This window comes from Lutra lutra, chromosome 9, assembly GCF_902655055.1.
Source record: "Lutra lutra chromosome 9, mLutLut1.2, whole genome shotgun sequence".
NCBI classification, from domain to species: domain Eukaryota; kingdom Metazoa; phylum Chordata; class Mammalia; order Carnivora; family Mustelidae; genus Lutra; species Lutra lutra.
In genome coordinates this window covers 123,500,260-123,519,828 of record NC_062286.1, presented here as the reverse complement: position 1 = coordinate 123,519,828, position 19,569 = coordinate 123,500,260, and the positions used below count along the sequence as shown (strand labels likewise).

At 50.3% G+C, this 19,569-nt stretch overlaps 1 protein-coding gene across 2 annotated transcripts in view; it reads right to left on the bottom strand.

The window, feature by feature from the left end:
• Positions 1-19,135, bottom strand: part of PPP1R16B (protein phosphatase 1 regulatory subunit 16B) — a 93,509-nt gene extending 74,374 nt beyond the window's left edge. For both annotated transcript variants that reach the window (XM_047744767.1, XM_047744768.1), the window contains exon 1: positions 19,029-19,135. The gene's annotated coding sequence lies outside the window, so the exon portion shown is untranslated. The remainder of the gene's footprint in view (positions 1-19,028) is intronic.
• Between the last annotated feature and the right edge of the window lie 434 nt (positions 19,136-19,569).

The window sequence follows — 19,569 nt, the reverse complement described above, 5'->3', positions numbered from 1 at the left end:
TTAGGAACAAGAACCCCGTCATGCATATTTGCAGCCTAGGACTTGGTAACCACCTGGCAAGCTAGCCTGTAAGGGCCATTCCAAGTAGATAGTGGTTGATGATGCTTTGGATTCATTCTTGCCTGTGATGGTGAGACATCTTTCTCGGGCTCAGCTCCAAGAAAACTTCAAAGGAAACCATAGCTCAAGCAGGTGAAGGAAAACCCATGAACACACCAGTCTTTCATGCTGAGCTTCTCTCCGTGAACCTGAACCCACAGAGAGGCCCACACGCTTGTCGATAAGAATGTCAAGTGTGGGGGAGGCTGCAGGGGCCGGAGGGAAGGTGCCAAGGATAGGGCACACACAGAGCTGACATGAGGTCTACGAACATTAGTCAGTCACGGTGCTACACCCAACAGCCAGCCTTCTAAAGACGCTTATGTAACAGCTAAGCACAGGGAAACAAGAGTCAAATTACACATACTGTTTCTCCAGGCTTGAGGGAGTGTGGTCCACCCCCTCTCTCTGCAGGGAGAGAAAAAACTCCCTTTGCAGCTGGAAGTATCATTTTCTAAAAGAGGCCACCTGTGGCCACGAAATGCCCTCCTGGGTTACGCATTTATCAAACAGGGGATGGCCATTCACACTGGCTAAGCCCAGAGTGGCCCCTGTGTCCTCTGCCTCTCTCTTGGGCGTGACATCTTGAAGCAAGCTTTCCTCTGTGGCACCAAACTCTTGGGTTGGTGATGGCTACCTGGAGCACTGTGAGGGGAGCACTGTGAGGTGGGACCATGTGTGTGTGTGTGTGTGTGTGTGTGTGTGTGTGACGACAGGAGGAATGAGCAGTGTGGTCGATTAGCAATGTCTGCCCTGGAGAGAGCAATGGAGAGGGGTTTGTATACATACTGAGCATGGCACTCTGCTCTACATCATGCTTGCCTAACCTTGGATTTCAATCCTTGCCTTTGTCCCAGTGTTCAAAATCCTCTCGTCTTAAACACAAACATCTAGACAGTTATCAGTTTGGAAAGGCCCCCAAGGTTCCAATATATCATCCAAACAACAGTACAAAATCACCTTGCCCTCCATGGTAGATGAGAATCAGGACTATCTTAGGTTCCAGTAGGAATTTCTCTAATAACTCCCTCTATTCTCTAATAACTTCAAGGGGGTAGAAGGAAGAACTGTATTCCATTACTGAATCCCTTAAACAAAGGATGGCAGCTCCCGCAGCTAACTGTCCCTGGAGAGGGGGAGATACACATTCTCCTGGTAACTGGATGGGGTCCATTCTAGAAGGGGGAGGGACAAAGGTACTCCTACCAGCCAGGGATCACTTTCTCGTCTGTTCCAAGCATTGTGGGGCCCACACCACTGCCAACATAAAGGAGGAAGGGGACCATGGTCTGCTTCCTAACAAGATCCCTCTCTCCACTTCCAATACTAGCAAGCTCTCTCTTCCTCTTGGGCCAGGGGTGTTGTTGGCCAATTGGAAGTAGCAGGGATGGGAATTTTAAAGAGTTTTTCATATTGTTTGCTCATTGAGGTTTAGAGAGTTTAGAGAATATTCCAAGGAAGCAAGGCCAGTAAAAAGCAGTGTGCGGGACTTGAAGGAGAATGTCCCACACTGGAGGAAGAAAGAATGAGGAGTGAAGAGCAGACCCATTGAGCCACACAGCCAGTAAGCATTGGAGCTGGGATGTGAACCAAGGTCTGCTCAATTCCAAAGTCTACACACACTAGCGAAAACCCTAAAAGAACTGCTTTAAAAGATCTTCCTCACGGAATGCAAGACTTCACTTACTGAAGTCAGTATACAGTAAAACAGATCTAACGTGAGGCACCTGGGTGGCTCAGTCGGTTAGGCATCCTAATCTTGGTTTTGGCTCCAGTCATGATTTCGGGGTTGTGGGATAGAACCCTACATCTGACTCTGCTCTGTGTCTGTTTGTGCCTCTCCCTCTGCTCCTCCCCCTGCTCCCATTCTTTCTCTCCATCTCTATCTCTAAAATAAATAAATAAAATCTTTAGGAAAAAAATACAGACTTAATGAAACTAAGGGGTAGAATCAGAAAAGCTATACAATGTATAGATGAAATTAACCCAGAGAAAGAGTGCAGGGTACCAAGGGCAGCTTCTTCTTTTTTTTCTTTTAAAGATTTTATTTATTTATTTGACAGACAGAGATCACAAGTAGGCAGAGAGGCAGGCAGAGAGAGAGGAAGGGAAGCAGGCTCCCCACTGAGCAGAGAGCCCAACGCGGGGCTCGATTCCAGGACCCTGAGATCATGACCTGAGCGGAAGGCAGAGGCTTTAACCCACTGAGCCACCCAGGAGCCAAGGGCAGCTTCTGTCCACAGCACACCTCCCACATGTCCTGATCTTTCCCTAAAGCAGCTCCTGGACCATTGTGCCAACTCTTCAATGGAGGTATTGTCCCCATTTCAAAGAGCAGAAAACAGCGATACAGAGGTAAGGAGCTGGCTGTAGTCTGGTTGTTGAAGTTAGCCTCTCTTCTGATTAGACTATGACTGTGCCATGATGGTTTAGTATTTTAATATCTTCCCTACTGGCAAAGAAGAGAAAAAAATGTCAGACAGGGAAGATGGCCCACGGAAGCTTGACTGGTAGCAAGAAGAGGAACCCACGAAGGTGGAAAAACAAAATCTATGCAGAATGAGGATAACTGATTAAAGCCATAAGTTCCCTGACTGTTGGAGCTGTCGTTACTTTTGGAAGCTGGGACAGGAAATATATGTACAGTTGGCCCTTGAGCAAGGCAGGGGGTAAGGGTGCCAACCCCCACACTGTCAAAAATCCATGTACGCCTTCTGACTCTCCAAAAACTTAACTAGTAATTGCCCACTGCTGACCAGAAGCATTACTGCTAATATAACATAATATAAACACATTTTCTGGATGTTATATTATATCCTGTATCCTCGCAATAAAGTAAGCTGGAGAAAACATGTTAGTAAGAAAGTCATAAGAGAAAATACATTTATAGGGCTGTACCATATGGAAAAAAAAATCCATAGTTACACAGACCCATGCCGTTCAAACCCGTGTTGTTCAAGGGTCAACTGTAATCTCACCCTTAAATTTCATAAAACCTGCCTTCCAAACCCCTGTGGACTCAAGGTTCCCTTTCTGGGTAGGCATTCTTCTATTTTTTCGCATTTTTCTCATTTTTACTTCACCCAGCGGCTCCTGAGCCAAACTCATCCCAGCAACTGTCCTCTCTCCTCTACTCTCCCTCAGAGATGAAATTCAGTAGAATAAGTCAGGAAGTCTCCAGACACTGTGCGTTTTGGTAAAAGACGTTTCCGTGCATTATGCAGTCTTTGAAGTCTCTCCATACTGGGTCCGTGACCTCTCAGGTCACCATGCGGAGAGGAGCCAGCTGCAGTGGGGACAGGCTCGACATCGCTTCCTCTGCTCTTTGATCTCCAGCCAGAGTTCCTTCACTTTGATTCATTCCCCTCAGCTCCTCGGGAGGGCACAGAACTCCAGGCTTACCTCTGCCTCCCCTCTGACCAGCTGTCTTCCCGCTCAACACTGTTTAAGTTCTCCATAAGCCAGGGACTCAACCTCATGAAAGTGATGTTACTGTCACCGCTGACCTTGTCTCCTTGTGTTAAACACTCAGGTTCACTTTGTGAGCCACTGTGGTCTATCTTCAGCGAGCCGGGGCCCTAATACTGCTGCCATCCTCCACTCAACATCGTTTCCAGCAAATTACTGAACACCCTGCCTATGTGAAACCTGGGGCCATCCAGGGGTAGCTGGTCTCGGGATTTTTTTTTTTCTGGCAATTTTCTCTCCAATTCACTTCCATTTTGTTTTTTAATTTAAAGCCTCATGCATTTATTCAATAAACAAATAAATATTTATTGCCATCTACTCTGTGTTAGGCAGAAAAATAACAGAGCTCTGTGGGTCCCTTAATGAACCATTGATTAGAAAGTTTCTGCTTTTAGGGCGCCTGGGTGGCTCAGTGGGTTAAAGCCTCTGCCTTCAGCTCAGGTCATGGTCCCAGGGTCCTGGGATTGAGCCCCGCATCGGACTCTCCGCTCGGCAGGGAGCCTGCTTCCTCCTCTCTCTCGCTTCCTGCCTCTCTGCCTACTTGTGATCTCTATCAAATTAGTAAATAAAATCTTTAAAAAAAAAAAAGAAGAAAGTTTCTGCTTTGTAATGGGAGAGAGGTTCTTATTGGACCTACCCTCTCACATATAACTATTATAAAACACACCCACACATCCACACGCACAAACACACACACACAACCTATTAGAAGGCACTAGGTTTGTTCAATTACAAACATATGGAAAAGAGAGGGGAGTCAACACTTGAAAGAAAGAAAGGGTGACTTCCATATTTTTATGGGCTTTTCCCCAAGGACAGGCCCCAGTTAATGGGCATGGTGGCTACAGCTTCGCTCTTCCTGTCTGAGCAATTAGAGGGCAGAATTCGGTAACTACACCCAGCAAGTGAGGAGAGGTGGCTCAGAAAATAGCCACACAGCAGGAGCCCCAAACTCTGAGTATAAATTCCACCCAAATTTCCCTGAATGGTGCATTTATGGGACAGGTTCCCAGCAGCTCAACTCAGTCCAAAGGAACTGAACAAAGATTCTGAGCTGTTGCCCACACGGGGGAGATTGAATTTTGAGCCTGAGTTTGGTCACGTTAACTGCCTGATAAAACAAAGGAAATCATGACTGTTCTGAGGAACAGAATAAAATCGACGGTCTTTTCGAGTCTTACTCACAATGTTCAGAATGTAATCCAGAATCACTAGGAAAAAAAGTCAAAAACAAGCAGGAAAAGGTGATCTGAACTCAAGATGAGAGGCAATCAACAGAGATCTACCCCAAGACGCCCCCAGATGTTGGAGTTAACAGATAAGGATTTAAAGCAGCTATTGTAACTTTGCTCGAGGGCGTAAGGGAAAATAAATGCGCAAATAGAAAGTATCCACAGGCCACAGTGCAGACATGATGAAGGAAAGAACCAAAACTATCAGATCTGCTAAATCCCCACCAACACTTTTCTCTGCATCCACTCGAGTTGTGCTTTCCCCCTGGGAAAGTCATGTAGTTCTCTCTCGTCTTGACTCCAGTGACAGTATTTTGAGTACCTTCCAAGCATACCTTCCAGGTATCGGGCAAGCTTTGAGGAGAAAAACACAACACAAAATCTTAAACTCCCGTCCCAAAGACCAGATCTTTCATCTGACACCTGTGTAGACCACTAGCCCCTCCTTGAGGCCTCCCCCTCTCTTTCAGGTCTTAAATTGGAAGAAGAGAGTGAAGTCCCTCCATGGCCTCTTTCCCATTTCCAGATCATCCCTGATGGCACCACATGGCCCATATCAGGCACACAGGAATGAAGGGCAGGCTGCCAGGTCTGGTGCGTCTCTGCACGCTCCTTCCACAGCAAAAGCATCCTCCACTGGCTGATGACACAGATCGGGTCGACACAAAACTCTGGGTACAGACATCGGAGGGAGTTGATGGGGAGGCATGGGCCACTGTAACCCTTCTTTATCCACTTCCACTAAACGCTGTTTTGCCTTTTCAAATCCTGTTAGGAAAGCAGTTCGCGGGGATGCCTGGGTGGCTCGGTCTGTTGGGCGTCTGCCTTCAGCTCAGGTTGTGATCCCAGGGTTCTGGGATCCAGCCTCAAATCAGGCTCCTTGCTCAGCTGGGAGTCTGCTTCTCTTTCTCCCTCTCCCCCGGCTCGTACTCTCTCTCTCAAAAAAATAAAATCTTGGAAAACAAAAAAAGGAAAGAGGTTCACAAACTTGGCTACGCATTGGAATCACCTGGAGACACTAGGAATGTGGATTAAGATCATAGACTAAGACTACTATATTTCCACCAGAAGGGCCAAAAAAACCTTTTAAGACAGGAAATAACAATTGGCAAGCATTCTTATATGCTGGGAATATAAACTGGTACAACCACTTTTAAAAACTTTTCGGCAGCTTTAATCTAGCGATTTCATTCCTAGAAATATACGCAACAGAAATGTCTGTATACATTCACCAAAAGGCATTTATAAGAATGTTAACAGTGGGGCACCTGGGTGGCTCAGTGGGTTAAAACCTCTGCCTTCAGCTCAGGTCATGGTCCCAGGGTCCTGGGATTGAGCCCCATGTTGGGCTCTCTGCTCCGCAGGGAGCCTGCTTCCTCCTTTCTCTGCCTGCCTCTCTGCCTACTTGTGATCTCTCTCTCTCTCTCTGTCAAATAAATAAATAAAATCTTAAAAAAAAAAAAAGAATGTTAACAGCACTGTTTGTAATTGCACTGAGGTGTGTAAACGATCCAAAATGCCCACCAACAACAGTCTGGGAAAAGAACTGTGGTACAGCCACACAAGGGAACGTTGTACGGCAGAGACAATGAGCAATTCACGATTACTCACTCATCAGTAGGGAGGGCGCTCACAACGTTAACCAAAATCAGCCAAACACACACAACAAAGCACACTCTATGATTCCACGTGTGTGAAATCCAACAGCAGGCAAAATGCATCTAAAATTCATCAGGACTGTGGTTTGGGGGTGGAGGAGCTTCTGGAAAGGGACAAAAAAGGGGTGACAGGAATACTAGTAATATTGTTTTTTGAGCTGGATATGGGCTACCTGGGCATGTTCAGTTTGCGAAAGATTCATTCGCTTAAGGCTTATGTGCTTTCCTATATTGGTTTTACCTTAATAAATCATTAAAATTAGGAAAAATACTGATGCATGAGTCCCACCTCTAGTTTGGTTGGTTCCGGGTCTAGAAAGGCATTGACAGTTTTCAAAGCTCCCCAGTTGGGTCTAATGTACATCCAAGAACCACTGTGTTAGAACTTGGTGATGCTCCTCACTATTTTTTGGAGCAAAAAGGGCTGCTATTTCTCCAGAAAAGTCTAAAGCAAGATGTTTTCTCCAGAACACCAGTAACTCCAGGGATGGTTAATTGGTGTTATGTGGGAAAAGGGTTTCACGGTCAAACATGTAATTTTAAAAACTTTATTTACCAACTTTTGTTGAGCACCTGCTGGATTTCTAAAGCTAAGTTGTGAGCTGTATCTACACCATCTCATTCATCATCACAACAAGCCCATGAAGAAGGTACTGTTAACCGTCATTTTACAGAAGGGTGCTCGGTGGGGTTAAGTAATTGCCAAGTTTACACAGCCAGTAAGCAACATCCACATTGACCTTGACACCAAAGCCCATTCTCTTACTCACTGCCCTAATCTGCCTCTCCAGAAAGTACCTGACTGTAGGACTTACTAGAACTTCTTCTGGGCTCACGGGAGCTATGGGTGGCCAAGACAGGACCGTGGAATGCAGCATTTCCCCAAGTGGTTCCCTCACTTCCATTCTTCACCTTCCAACCCACCATACACCCTGCTAGCAGAGTATCTGTTCCGAAACTAGGTCTGATCCTGCAGGAGTTCCCTCATAAGGAAGCCTCAAATGTCTCCCCATTGTGTCCACAGTCAGGTCTAAATTCCTCAGCCTCACAGTCCAGCCCATCCAGTATCTGGCCTTGACGTTTCAGCTTTCTCTCTGGCCATTGCAACCGCCCTCCCCATCCCCAACCCGTTAATCCTCCTTTTTCCAGCTATGCTGAACCAGACTGCTGGTTTCACACCTCCGCCATGGTAGCCCCCATATGCTGAGTCTCTGCTATGTGCCAGCTACCACACACAAATTAACTTTAATCCCCACAATCAGCCTTTAAAAACAGATTGGATTATCCCCAATCGGTAGATTAGGACATAAAGGCTCAGCTTGACATGCCCAAAGTCACAATTAGAAACCTGGATTGGGAGACACAAACTTAGATTTCTCTGCTACGAAGCCCACACAATTTTCATGACAATACAGTCTCCCCCTTCATTCATTCTGTTCCATGGGATGGCAATACCCTTCTTTCCCTTTACCAGGCAAATTCCTCATTCTCTGAGTATCATCATCTGGGATGATGATATCACCCCTTAAGAGCTTTCCAGGCACAGGTACTCAACGCTTGCCTTATCTCATTTACACAATATTGTCATAATGTTCCTTTTCTTCCCTCCAGATTGTTCTTTACCTGCCCTGTGCCAAACGGGTTTCTTTCTCCTCCTCTCTGGTTCCAAGGCACGTGCCCACATCTCTCCTATGGCACTCTAGACTTTGCAGTGAGTGTTAGTTTCAGATCCGCCTCCTCCCTAGGACCAGATACTCTCAAAAGGCAAGGGATGGACATCATCCCACCTTTACATCCCGCCGCATGGCCACCCCAGCACATAGTAGGTATTCTGTGGGAGACGGTGGACAGAAGGGCAGGAGACCAAGAGACTGAAAATTCACCGAGATTATTCCATCCTTGGGTCATAAGGAGTGATGCCAGCTTGGAAACAATGCTGGAGAACAAACCAGACAGAACAGATCTGGCTGATGGAGGATGTGGGGGCATACAGAGAGCCTGACCCAGGGCACACCTCCCATGCCCCTGCCTTGACTTCCATGGTGGGGGGGGGAATGGCAGCATAGAATTGTCCCTGCGCTTCACGGTCTCTCTCTTTTCAACTCTGCATGCTACCCGACGGGCTCTGTGTGCCCCCATTTAGGTGATCTGTTGTCAAGTGATGTCTATGTTCATCCCAAGGTGCAGTTTCAGATCTGGTCAACTGCTCCCTGTGTTTATTGTTCTTAAGCCATCCCAAGAGAATGAAGAGATATCGGGACAGTGGCTCAAAGAAAACGTACGGCTAAGGTGTGGCTCCCCACAGGCTGGTAGATTAAGTGATCGTACCCCTTTCTCATTGGTTCTCTTTGAGTAGGAGGCCCCTTTACGAGACAGATATCGTTGATGTCCTCTCATTCACTGAGCACCCATTCCATGCGTCCGCCCTACAGCAGGCACCGTCTGGAGCTCGCCTCCTCGTAACCCTTGCAGGGACCACCTATTCCTGCCACGCAATGCCCGCCTCTGTGAACCCCAGCATTGTGGGTGTGCAAATCCAGCTTTCTGCTCCTTTACCCTCACTGTTTCTGGACTGACGTGCCCATCTGCCTGGGGTGGATAATGGATAAAGACCGCTACAAACTCACCTGGGTTTCTGTGCCACCTTCCTTGAACTGATGGGGTTCCATTAGTAAAGCCAGAAACCACCAAAGGGACTCTCCGAAAATCACCTATCCGCCCCCTCTTCCGAACTGCCCGCCTCTTCTGTTCTCCCCACTAGGGGTAAGCTGCAGGATTTTTCTACTTCAAACCAAAGTCATTTTCTTTTGAGGATTTCAAGTACTCCCTCTCCCCCCAGGATGTAACATATACTGTATTTTACAAATTCATTTGTGATATTCATGAAGATAGAGTTCATCGGGCAAGAGTTAGCTTAGCTTCTGCACTCCTCTGGCACAACTGAACCACACTGTTTTGTTTTGTTTTGATTTTGCCATGTGTCTGCTTCCTCCAGGAGACAGGGATCAACTTGAGGGCAGAAACTGGCTTCATTTAATTTTATATCTCTAATTCCAAGCATAAGGCCAGGTAAAATGTAGTTCTTGAATATTTAACCAACCTTATGTAGGCACCGTCTAAAAGGTTATAAAATCTGAATTAATGTGGGACCTGACTCAGAAACATTCTTTCCAATTTATTCCTATTAGACCGGGAAAAAATCAAAGTGGCTTACCAAGTGGTGTTGGAGAAGCGGGTGGGGAAAAAGGCATTCGCACACACTGTTGAGGGAAGAGAAAGTGGCCTGGACTCTTGGGAGGACAATCTGATGATGCCCATCGCAGTTTAAACACAGGGAAGGGGCGCCTGGGTGGCTCAGTGGGTTAAAGCCTCTGCCTTCGGCTCAGGTCATGATCCCAGAGTCCTGGGATCGAGCCCTACATCAGGATCTCTGTTCTGCAGGGAGCCTGCTTCCCCTCCTCTCTCTGCCTGTCTCTCTGCCTACTTGCGATCTCCGTCAAATAAATAAATAAAATCTTAAAAAAAAAAAAAAAAAAAAAAACACAGGGAAATTTCCACAGGGATAACCCCGTGCCAGTGGACAAAGAGATACTCCGGGCCAGAGGGATACTGCAGCACCATAGCTGTAGTAGGAAAAACTGGAAACCATCTTAATTGTCATGAGGAACTAGAAAATCCATTATGACACGTGTTTATTGCCACAATACCCTGAAGACTGAGCTCTGTATCACTATGTATTCATGAGGGCTTCAATTAAATCAGCGGAGAAAGGAAGGTTCACAAGAGTGTTAAAGAGAAAAAAGGATAGACACAGAAATGAATATGGGTTTGTATGTATATAAGAAATTTATGGAAAGATTTTTTTAAAAATCCAAGGATTCCTTCTGGATAGAAGAAATGAGGAGCTGGGGATGACGGCTGGGGACATTTTCCTTTCCGTTTTCCACACTTCTGGACTATTTGGAGGCTGATAATGATTTTGTATTCTTTTTTATAATTAAAAAGCATAAAATACAGCAATAAGAAAACAAAAGCTTGGCTTGATGTGTGAAAAAAGAATACTAACGAAATTTGTGGGGAAATCTTCCCTATTTCTTTATAAGGCAGTAGACAATCTCTATAAAGCAACATTGGCTCACTGTCCACCTCACAGGGGAGCCAGTGATGTCTACAGAGTTCCAGAAAGGAGCCTGGACACTGGACCAGTCACCGTGAAGGGCCAAGAGCCCTGAAGAAAAGAAGTGTGAGCCTGCATGCCTTTTACTTGTTCTGGGAGGAGAGGAAATGACGCCAGTTCTGACTGACACTCTGAGTCAGTCTGGAAGCCAAGAAATTCTGAGAACTCACCGCGCTGGCATGAACATGGGGCCTCCAACCAGGGCCAAGAAACAAAGGTGAGGGATGCCTAGGTAAGTCATACACATAAGTAAGTGACCTGGGCGAGCAAAGCAAACCCAGCTCAGCCTCCAGGGACATAAACGACATGGGGCTCTGCACACCTATCCCCTCTGCTCTGAAGCCATCTGTGCTCCCCCAGGGCAGCCTTTACTGATACTAATGTAATAAGTATCACTGATATTATCGAGTGTATCCTGTGTGTGGAGCTAGATGGTTCACCACATCATCTCGTGCTATGGTTATTCTTACTCCACACGTAGGAGATTGAGGCTCAGCAAGGTGAACAAGTAACTTGCTCAAGATTACAGCAAGTGGTAGAGGTAGAGGTGGGGACCAAACCCAGGTCTGACTCCAGGAGCAGCCAAGGTCACTGAGAGCCTTTCCCCCATCTGGGGAAGAAATCAGAAAAGGCATTCCCCCAGAGACGGGACAGCCCCGCAAAACACAACAGCGTTTTTGCCCAAAGGAAAGCCAGAGAGCGTAATGATTTAAGTGCAAGGACATTGAAGCCAGATGTCCTGTATTCAAATTCTGACTCCTGTGCTTAATTGGCTATGTGGCCTGGGGCAAGTCACTGAACCTCTCTGTGCCTCACTTTTCTTAATGGTAAAATCAGAGTAGCCGTAAATCCACCTCTTGGATTTGCCAGGAAGACTAAAAGGGTTCAATAAACAGTACTTGGCTCATAATCAGTACCAAATGTTGATGATTATTATTACTATTAAGAAAAAGGTGCCTTTCCTTCCAGACAGATGCAACCAGGCAGGATGCAGAGCTTGGCAAGTGGAGCAGGCTAGGTTTCGGTCCCTCCCTCCGCCGGGTGCCACAAAGCAGTGCACAGCTCTACAACCTTCCATGCCGAGCCTGCTGAGCAATGCACTTGCACGAGCCACCGCCACTGCTTCCTGCCGGCTTCCCCTCCACCAGCCTGGCTGTGAATCAGAAGCACCTGGCCCACTTTTTAAAAATACAGATTCCCAGGGGGTAGGAGAAGAGTAAATGAAACAAGATGGGATTGGGAGGGAGACAAACCATAAGTGACTCTTAATCTCACAAAACAAACTGAGGGTTGATGGGGGGAGGGGGTTGGGAGAGGGGGTGGGGTTATGGATATCGGGGAGGGTATGTGCTATGGTGAGTGTTGTGAAGAGTGTAAACCTGGCGATTCGCAGACCTGTACCCCTGGGGATAAAAATATATGTTTATAAAGCTGTAAAAAAAAAAAAAAAAGAAAGAAAGGATGAATCCCCAAGTTTTGTAGCAACATGGACGGGACTGGAAGAGATTATGCTGAGTGAAATAAGTCAAGCAGAGAGAGTCAATTATCATATGGTTTCACTTATTTGTGGATCATAACAAATAGCATGGAGGACAAGGGGAGATGGAGAGGAGAAGGGAGTTGAGGGAAATTGGAAGGGGAGGTGAACCATGAGAGACTATGGACTCTGAAAAACGATCTGAGAATTTTGAAGGGGTGGGGGGTGGGAGGTTGGGGGCACCAGGTGGTGGGTATTGTAGAGGGCACGGATTGCATGGAGCACTGGGTGTGGTGCAAAAATAATGAATACTGTTATGCTGAAAAAAATTAAAAAATTAAAAAAAAATAAATAAAATAAAAATAAATTAAAAAAAAAATACAGATTCCCAGGGCCTGGCCTGTTCTGTCACAGTGGGGTTGGGCGAGGGTCCGGGAATCTGTATGTTTAACAAGCCCCAGGTGATCTGGTGACTGAGGAACAGCGTGTCCCTGGACACTCAGTGCTGGGAGCACTAGCCGTCCTGCACACCTGTTCCTGCCCTTGGGAACAAGCAGCCTCACTTCCATGTTGAGTCCCAGACCTGGGCACACAGAAAGGAAGCCTGCTGGCAGAGCTGATGGCTGGGCCTTTTGTGTTCGTGTGGCTTATACCAAGGACCCCTCACCTGTAGACGTGGTGTTCCCCAGACCCTTGATACTCAAAGTGCAGTTTCCAAGCCGGCAGAATGGCTCCCCCTTGGGAACCTGTTAGAAATACAGACTCACAAGACACAAACTTACTGAAGAAGATTCCTCATTTTACAGAAACCCCAAGATGATTCATGAGCAAGCATGAGGTGTGTGTCCAAGAGCCCTTCCCCTATCCGCGTAAGTTCTAACTAATGTGCTCCTCTAGCCTGTCCAAGCACTCTTTGGGGCTGGTCTTTTCCTTCAAACTCCCAGAGAGCCCCAGAAAAACAGGCTTTCCTAGCCCAGATCCATGCTCAGCAGCCAGCTGGGGCCTACAATGAACCTTTGCCTAATCAAGGTACTTATTTCTGAGTCCCCGTTAAAATAAAGCTTCCCAGCAAAGTGAAAAAGAGACAACAACTCCAGCCTCTATGATTCTGGGGCATAAAACATTCCCTTCTTTTGTACAGAGTTGTGACCCCCTGCTTCCCTGGCCAAAGACATCCAAAGACATCAAATGGCCCAAAGAAAACAAGTCACATCTTCCTGTTGGCCAGGCTTCAAGTTATCGGGCAGATTTCACACTGGAGCTTGACCTCATTAATCCAAGGCCGATCACATTGCTGTAAATGTCAGTGGGAAAACAGCCATTCAGTGGGTTTCCTTCATTCCACCAGAAAGGGAAAAACAGGAAGGCAACAGCAGCTGTGCCCCAGCTTGGCAAATCCCAAGGGCCTAGCTGACAGGGCGTTCCTTGTCAGCACCTATGTTCCCCGGCCCCAGCCTGCGTGTCCAGATAAAGGTGGGTCCTCTATCCACATGACCAGAATGTACTGGCGACTGCAGCAATGATCCTTGGGGCCCCCCAGCACCTGCCTGGGAAGGAAAATAGCTTGGTCGGGATTTCTTTGGCCTGAATGACCAATTGGCCATTTATCATTCAGGTTCATCTGAATCTCTTCTGCCCATTCAAAATGTCCTACAAGCCAAACCTCTGGGACTCCAGGGGATAGGAGGCCTTCCAAGTCCTCATTCATCCCTTTAATGCATATCAATTGTCTCCCGTGTGCCTGGCTTCATGCTGGGCAACTGGGGACACAGAGCTGAATGAATTAGACACAGTCACTGACCTTATGGGGCTCATAGTCCTGGGCAAATTTTCTCAGCCTTGGCACTACTGACATTTGGGATCATGTAGTTCTTTGTGGCGAGGGGCCATCCAGTGCAATATAAGAAATTGAGCGGCATCCTTGCCAGGTCTGTACTCACTAGATGCCAACAGCAGTCTCCCCCTCAGCACCTCCCCAGGTGTGGCGACCAAAAATGTCTCCAGACATTCCCAAAGGACTCCTGGGGACCAAACTGCTCCCAGGTCAGAACCACTGCTCTAGTGGATGAGATAGACTAAAATAATCAGGTCATCACAATTACGGTAAGTACCATGGAGGTCAGTGTTGTGGATATTACACCAATGTCATCTATGACAAGGGAGCCAGATAAGTGTTTGTATGGTTACAAATCCTTATGACAACGCTGGATGGTGTATATATTTGAGGTATATATGATCTCTGTTTGCAGATGAAGAAATTGAGGCTCAAGAAAGTGAAGAAATGAATTGCCTGAGGACCCAAAGCCAGTGGAAGGCAGAACTGAGGCTTGAACCCAAAATCTGCCTCCTACAGAAAAGGAAATTCGAGCCTTTTCTTTCTAAAAACAGGTACGATCATGTGATGCTCTGACCAGCCATCCCAAAAGGCTCATTCCTTCCTGGGGGTCACGGTGGAACTCAACCACCACCTGCCACATCAATCAAGTTGCACACTGGGGAGTCCTGGGGGCCGAGGAACACGCTCTGAGACACGCAGGAACACCTCCTCCCCTTTGCCAAGTGCCTTCACACAGAGCCTCCCCAAAAATCAGAGCAGTGAGAGAATGGGGCCCTGTACAGGTACCTAGAGCACACCCCACCGTGACCCATCTCCAAGTCCCTACTGTCTGGCATCCGACAGTATGCAGCGAAAGAAGCCAGACGTCCCGTGGTCAGCTTTAGATAGTTAAAAGAAACATGAGGAAAGTGGTACCAGACAGCACACAGCAGCTTTGGAGACCCCCACACATGAATTCCTGCCACTCATGAGCTGCACGCCCTTTAGCAAATCGCCTCAGGCTCGGTGTCTCGGTGTCCCCTTCTGTGCAACAGGGATAAATGCATCCACTTTAGTAAGTCACTATGAGGATTCCATGGCAATGCAAGCAAAGACCTTGGACAGTGACCAGCATCCAGGAAAGCACTTGGTTCAGTATTATAATCAATAAGGAGTCAAATCACGACACATCCTCCACCCACATCCCCTTCCTTCAGATAAGAAACTGAGTCCCAGGAAGAGAGAAACGGGTGCACAAGTAGTAAAAGTTATCTGGGGAGGAACAAGGGGATCTCCCACCTTCCCGGTAGGAGGAAGAAGGGCCAGTTACCATATCAGCAGAGGAGCCCAGGCCAGCCCTCCCTCCCATGCAGAAGTTAATCCTAGACTTCCCCGGGCGTGCAGTCAGACAACCCTCCACGGGCCGCAGGTTGCCTGCTTCGGATCAGTGAGCGTTTAATCATTTGGGACCCCTTGGCAGGATGGCCTCTGCCCACCTCCCTGGCCTCGCCTGCCGCCCCTGCCTCCATCGCGCCCTATGGTGACGGCACTCCAGCTGCCACTCCTGCCCACTGCTCTCAGAGACACCATGCACTTTTGAGCCCCTGTGCATTTGTGCAAGCTGGTCTCTCTGCTCAGCCTGCATGCCCCTCTAGTGCCCGCCACCTGGAAAATTGTCTCAAAAGCTTCAACTGTGCTCCCCCAGCAAAGTTTGCCCACCTGCTATTGGTCATCATAGACTAGTAATAATAGCAGCTAACATGTGCAAAACTCTGATTAATATCTAAAAGGCCCTGAGCTGAGCATCTACCCATCACGCCTCAGCAGCAAGGTGGCAATGCAGGAGGGAAGCTTGGGTTTGCCTGCCCCGGCTACCTGTCCATCCGCCGCTCTTGCTCTCCACTCCTCTTCTCATCCGTGAGGCTATTTTCCCACACGGTCCTCGCTCTCAGTTTCCAGGCCGGCCTCTCCCTCACAGAGGGGAGCCCTGAGAGCTGCTTGATTCATCATGAAATCGTGTCCTAAGCACACGGTCTAGAGTTGGGTAAACATCTATTGAATGAATCCACGAATCCTGAAAAAAGACTGCCTGATGAAAGAGGCTAACTCCCAGACTTCCTGGGGAGAGGCCCATGCTGGACTCCAGTTCCCAGGAATCAGGCCTCCTGGGCTGAGAGGCTCCATCCAGTCCTGAGAGGGAGAGGCAGAAGAGATCTGATTCCCCCAGACTAGAGGTGGGGGGACCTTGGACAGCCCCGCGCAAAGGAGGAAATAGTGGTGCTGGTGACGATTATCATTTCCTGCATTCCCGCCCACGCCGGACGCTGTAGTAAGCACCTTCTCTGCGTTACAGTCACACAAAAGTCTCACAACCCCATGAAGCCGAAATTAGTATTGCTCCCATTTTACAGATGAGAAAAAGCAGGACTCAGAGAGAATAAATAATTTACCTAGCATCACAGAGCTATCATTTGAACTAGACCTGTCTGGTGTCCTCGCTCTTCCAACTTTGTAGTTTTCTGTAGGAGGCAGGTCTCTAACATGTGCTCAGGGGAAGAGGGCTGTCCTGGTCTCTTCTGGAAAAATACCCTGTGGGACCCACTACACACCAAATAGTTCAAGTCCTGGGTGCAGGCAGGGTTCAGGCTGGGGCAGCTACTTGGGGGGAGGGGGCAAGGTTGGGTGGGGTTCCTAAGGATCCAAGCCCAGCGCATGAATACAGGAACATGCCTTCGGTTATGTGCAAAACCAGGCTGTAGCTGCTACCTCTGCTGGCCTTAGAAAGGTCACTCTGGGGTTGGAATTGGTTTTGAGAAGAACCTGAGGCCCTAGTTTCCAAAGTGTCCAAAGGGACCCTGCAGCAAGTTTCTTGCCTCAGGAGAAATCCCACCTTCCTGTGTCAGCATCCTCTTCCCCCCATGTCCCTCAGGCTCACAAACAGACTTAGCAGCTGGATCAGAATTTAACCTTCACTCTAGCACCAAGTACCAGACATCGGCCTTGCCCGCATGTCCTTCCGTGTGTGCAGGGGAGGTCCAGAGAGCACCGGGATGCAAGGAGCCCCGACACACACTACCCAGAGAACACGCAGGTGAACGTGCCAGTGCAAGGGGACTGAGAGAGGCGAGGAAGGAGCGGCTCGTCTTTCTGGAGGAGGCTCTCCAGAAGCTGGGCCAGGAGAGGGGTCAGAAAGGTTTCAGGGCAAGGGACACTGCAGTGGTGTAGACGCCAACGGACGGGAAGACGCAAAGTTGAATGTCCAGAGTGGCCTGAGTGACATCTTGCCTCCAACAGCCTGGTGGCAGGTGGGAGAGAAGGGGTGGGGCTGGGGCAGGATGTGTGTGGGACTGCCCTGTGAGCAGGCCAGGAGCTGAAAGGACTCACCAGGGCCCACAAGCTGCCCGAAGGCTGGAGCTTTATGACCAGGGCTGAGGGAAGACATGGAAACTTCCCCCGCCCCTGCAGAACCAGCCACCAAGACTCGGCTTCTGCTCCTACCCAAAGGAAGGGACATGCCCCTACTAAAACCATTATGAAAGGCACCAATATCTACCTAGGAGCCATCCTCCTGCCCCCTGCGCCAGCACTTCATATGGGGCCCCTCACCACCCCTGCCCACCGCCTGATTATTAGCCCCATTTCCTAGAGGCCGCTGAGGTTCCCAGAGGCCAAGTGCCTTCCCCTCCAGTGAAGGGCTTGTCACTGGCTGAACTAAGAGGCTTTATCACCAGCCTAGGGGAAGACCTCCCAGATGGAGGGTTTTCCCCCTGTGTCTCTCCCGCCGCAGGAAATGGCAGGGCACACAGAAAAGTACCACGCGGGTTCAGGCGGCTAACGACAGGCCCCTTCCCGAAAGAGCCCTGCAGGAAAGGGCGCCTGGTACCTCAGGGCCCTGGGTCCTCCACAGAGGGCGATTCAGAGGCGGCACCTGGTGCCCGGGGCCGCGGGGAGCTGGTGGGCGCTTCTGACAGCGAGAACAGGGGCCCATTATGTGGAATCCAATCACATGGGCGCGCAAGCAGCTCGGCTTTCGGTTCTGAGAAGCGCTTATGCAGCCACCTCTCTCCCCGCTCCCGAGGTGCCCCGAGCACCGGGTCCCAGGCTTTGCGCGCGGCCCTCCCGGGAGCACCGGATTCAAAGCTCGCCTAGGCTCAATCATCCGCTCGGGGCTGGGAGCTGCATCAGCGGCAGCTCCCGCGAAGCCGGGTCCGGACTGCGGGAGGAGGAGGAGGGAGGGAAGGGAGTCTGCATCAGGGAAGGAGGCGGGTAGCGGGCGCCTTCCCCTCCCTGCTCTCCACTCGGGGCGGTCTGGCAAGCTCAGCCTGGGCGCTCCGTATGACCTTGGGGAGACCCCTCTGCGCGACCTCCCCAGGGCGCGCTGCACGGGTTCTGCCCATCCCCGGCGCTCGGGGGCGCTCCTCTGGCAGGAGTCGGGGCGCGGGACTCGGGAGGAGAGGCGCGCTCCTGGCGCGGGGGACCCAGCAGCCCGCGCACCGCTGCCCTTTGGAGAGGCCTGGTGCACCTCTCGCCGGGAAGAAGCGCGCGGGGTCTCCCAGGTCCAGCGGGCGCTGTTAGCTGGAACTGGCGGTGGGGTGGGTCCGCGCGCGGGGACGCCTGCCCTGGGGACCTTTCCCGCCCGGGCAGGAGCGCTCTCTGCGGGGACCTGGCGCCACCACGCGAGGGGGCGGCGCCCCCATGCCGGGCCCTGAGGCTGGGTACCCGGGCTGTTTGATGTTTGGTTGTGGCTCCCGCTTCCCGGCATTGCGTCCCCGGGGAGAAGCAGCCGAAATCCCACAGGCTGCCCCAAGACCGGGCCACGGCGGCCCCAGCCAACAGCCTGCCGATGCGCCTCCTACCCCGGCCTCGTTGTTTGCGCGCCAGACCCGGAGAACGCCCCCACTCCAGCCCGACTCCCCGGCCTGCGCTCCCGGCACCCGCCGTTCCAGTGCCCCCTCCCCCAATTCCCTCCAGCCGCCGGCCCTTGGCCCACGCGCCCCACACACCCCCAGTCAGACCTTCGGCGGCTGGGACCACCTCCCCGCCGCGATCCTCATCCCCGCCGGGTCCAGCCAGGGAGGGGCGGCGCCGCGGAGGAACTCACCCGCTTTCCCTAGCCCGGCCCCGAGCGGCTCCGGCCCTAGCTCTGTCAGTCTGTCCCCGAGCCGCAGCTGCCCGTGCGGCGACAGAAGCTGGCTGAGCCCGGCCGCCAGCCTCCGCACCGCCCCTCGGCTCCTCCCCGTGGGCGGGGCCCGAGCTCGCGGGAAGTGGGTGGGCACGCTCACCCGGCTCCTGTGCCCAGCGACCGAGCTCGCCCAAGGTTCCCGGCGCCCTAGGGCTGTGCGGGCCCCTCCTCCGAGCAGCGGGAAATCGAAGGCGATGGGACACGGCCAGTCTACCCCATGGTCTTGCCCCCTCTCCACGCCCCGCCTCGCTACCACCAAACGCGGAAAGGGGGAAGCCCAGGACTGTATTCTTGCTCCTGTTCAATGGAAGGGCGTCATGAAGCCCAGAGGGGAGCAGTGACCTGCCCCAGGTCACCCAGAATCTGTACCAATGGCGGAGAGTCAGGTCTCCTACCTTGAGGGCCTGCGCGCCTGACTCTAAAGGCTTCCTTGGACGTAAAGGAACCCAACTAGGCCTTG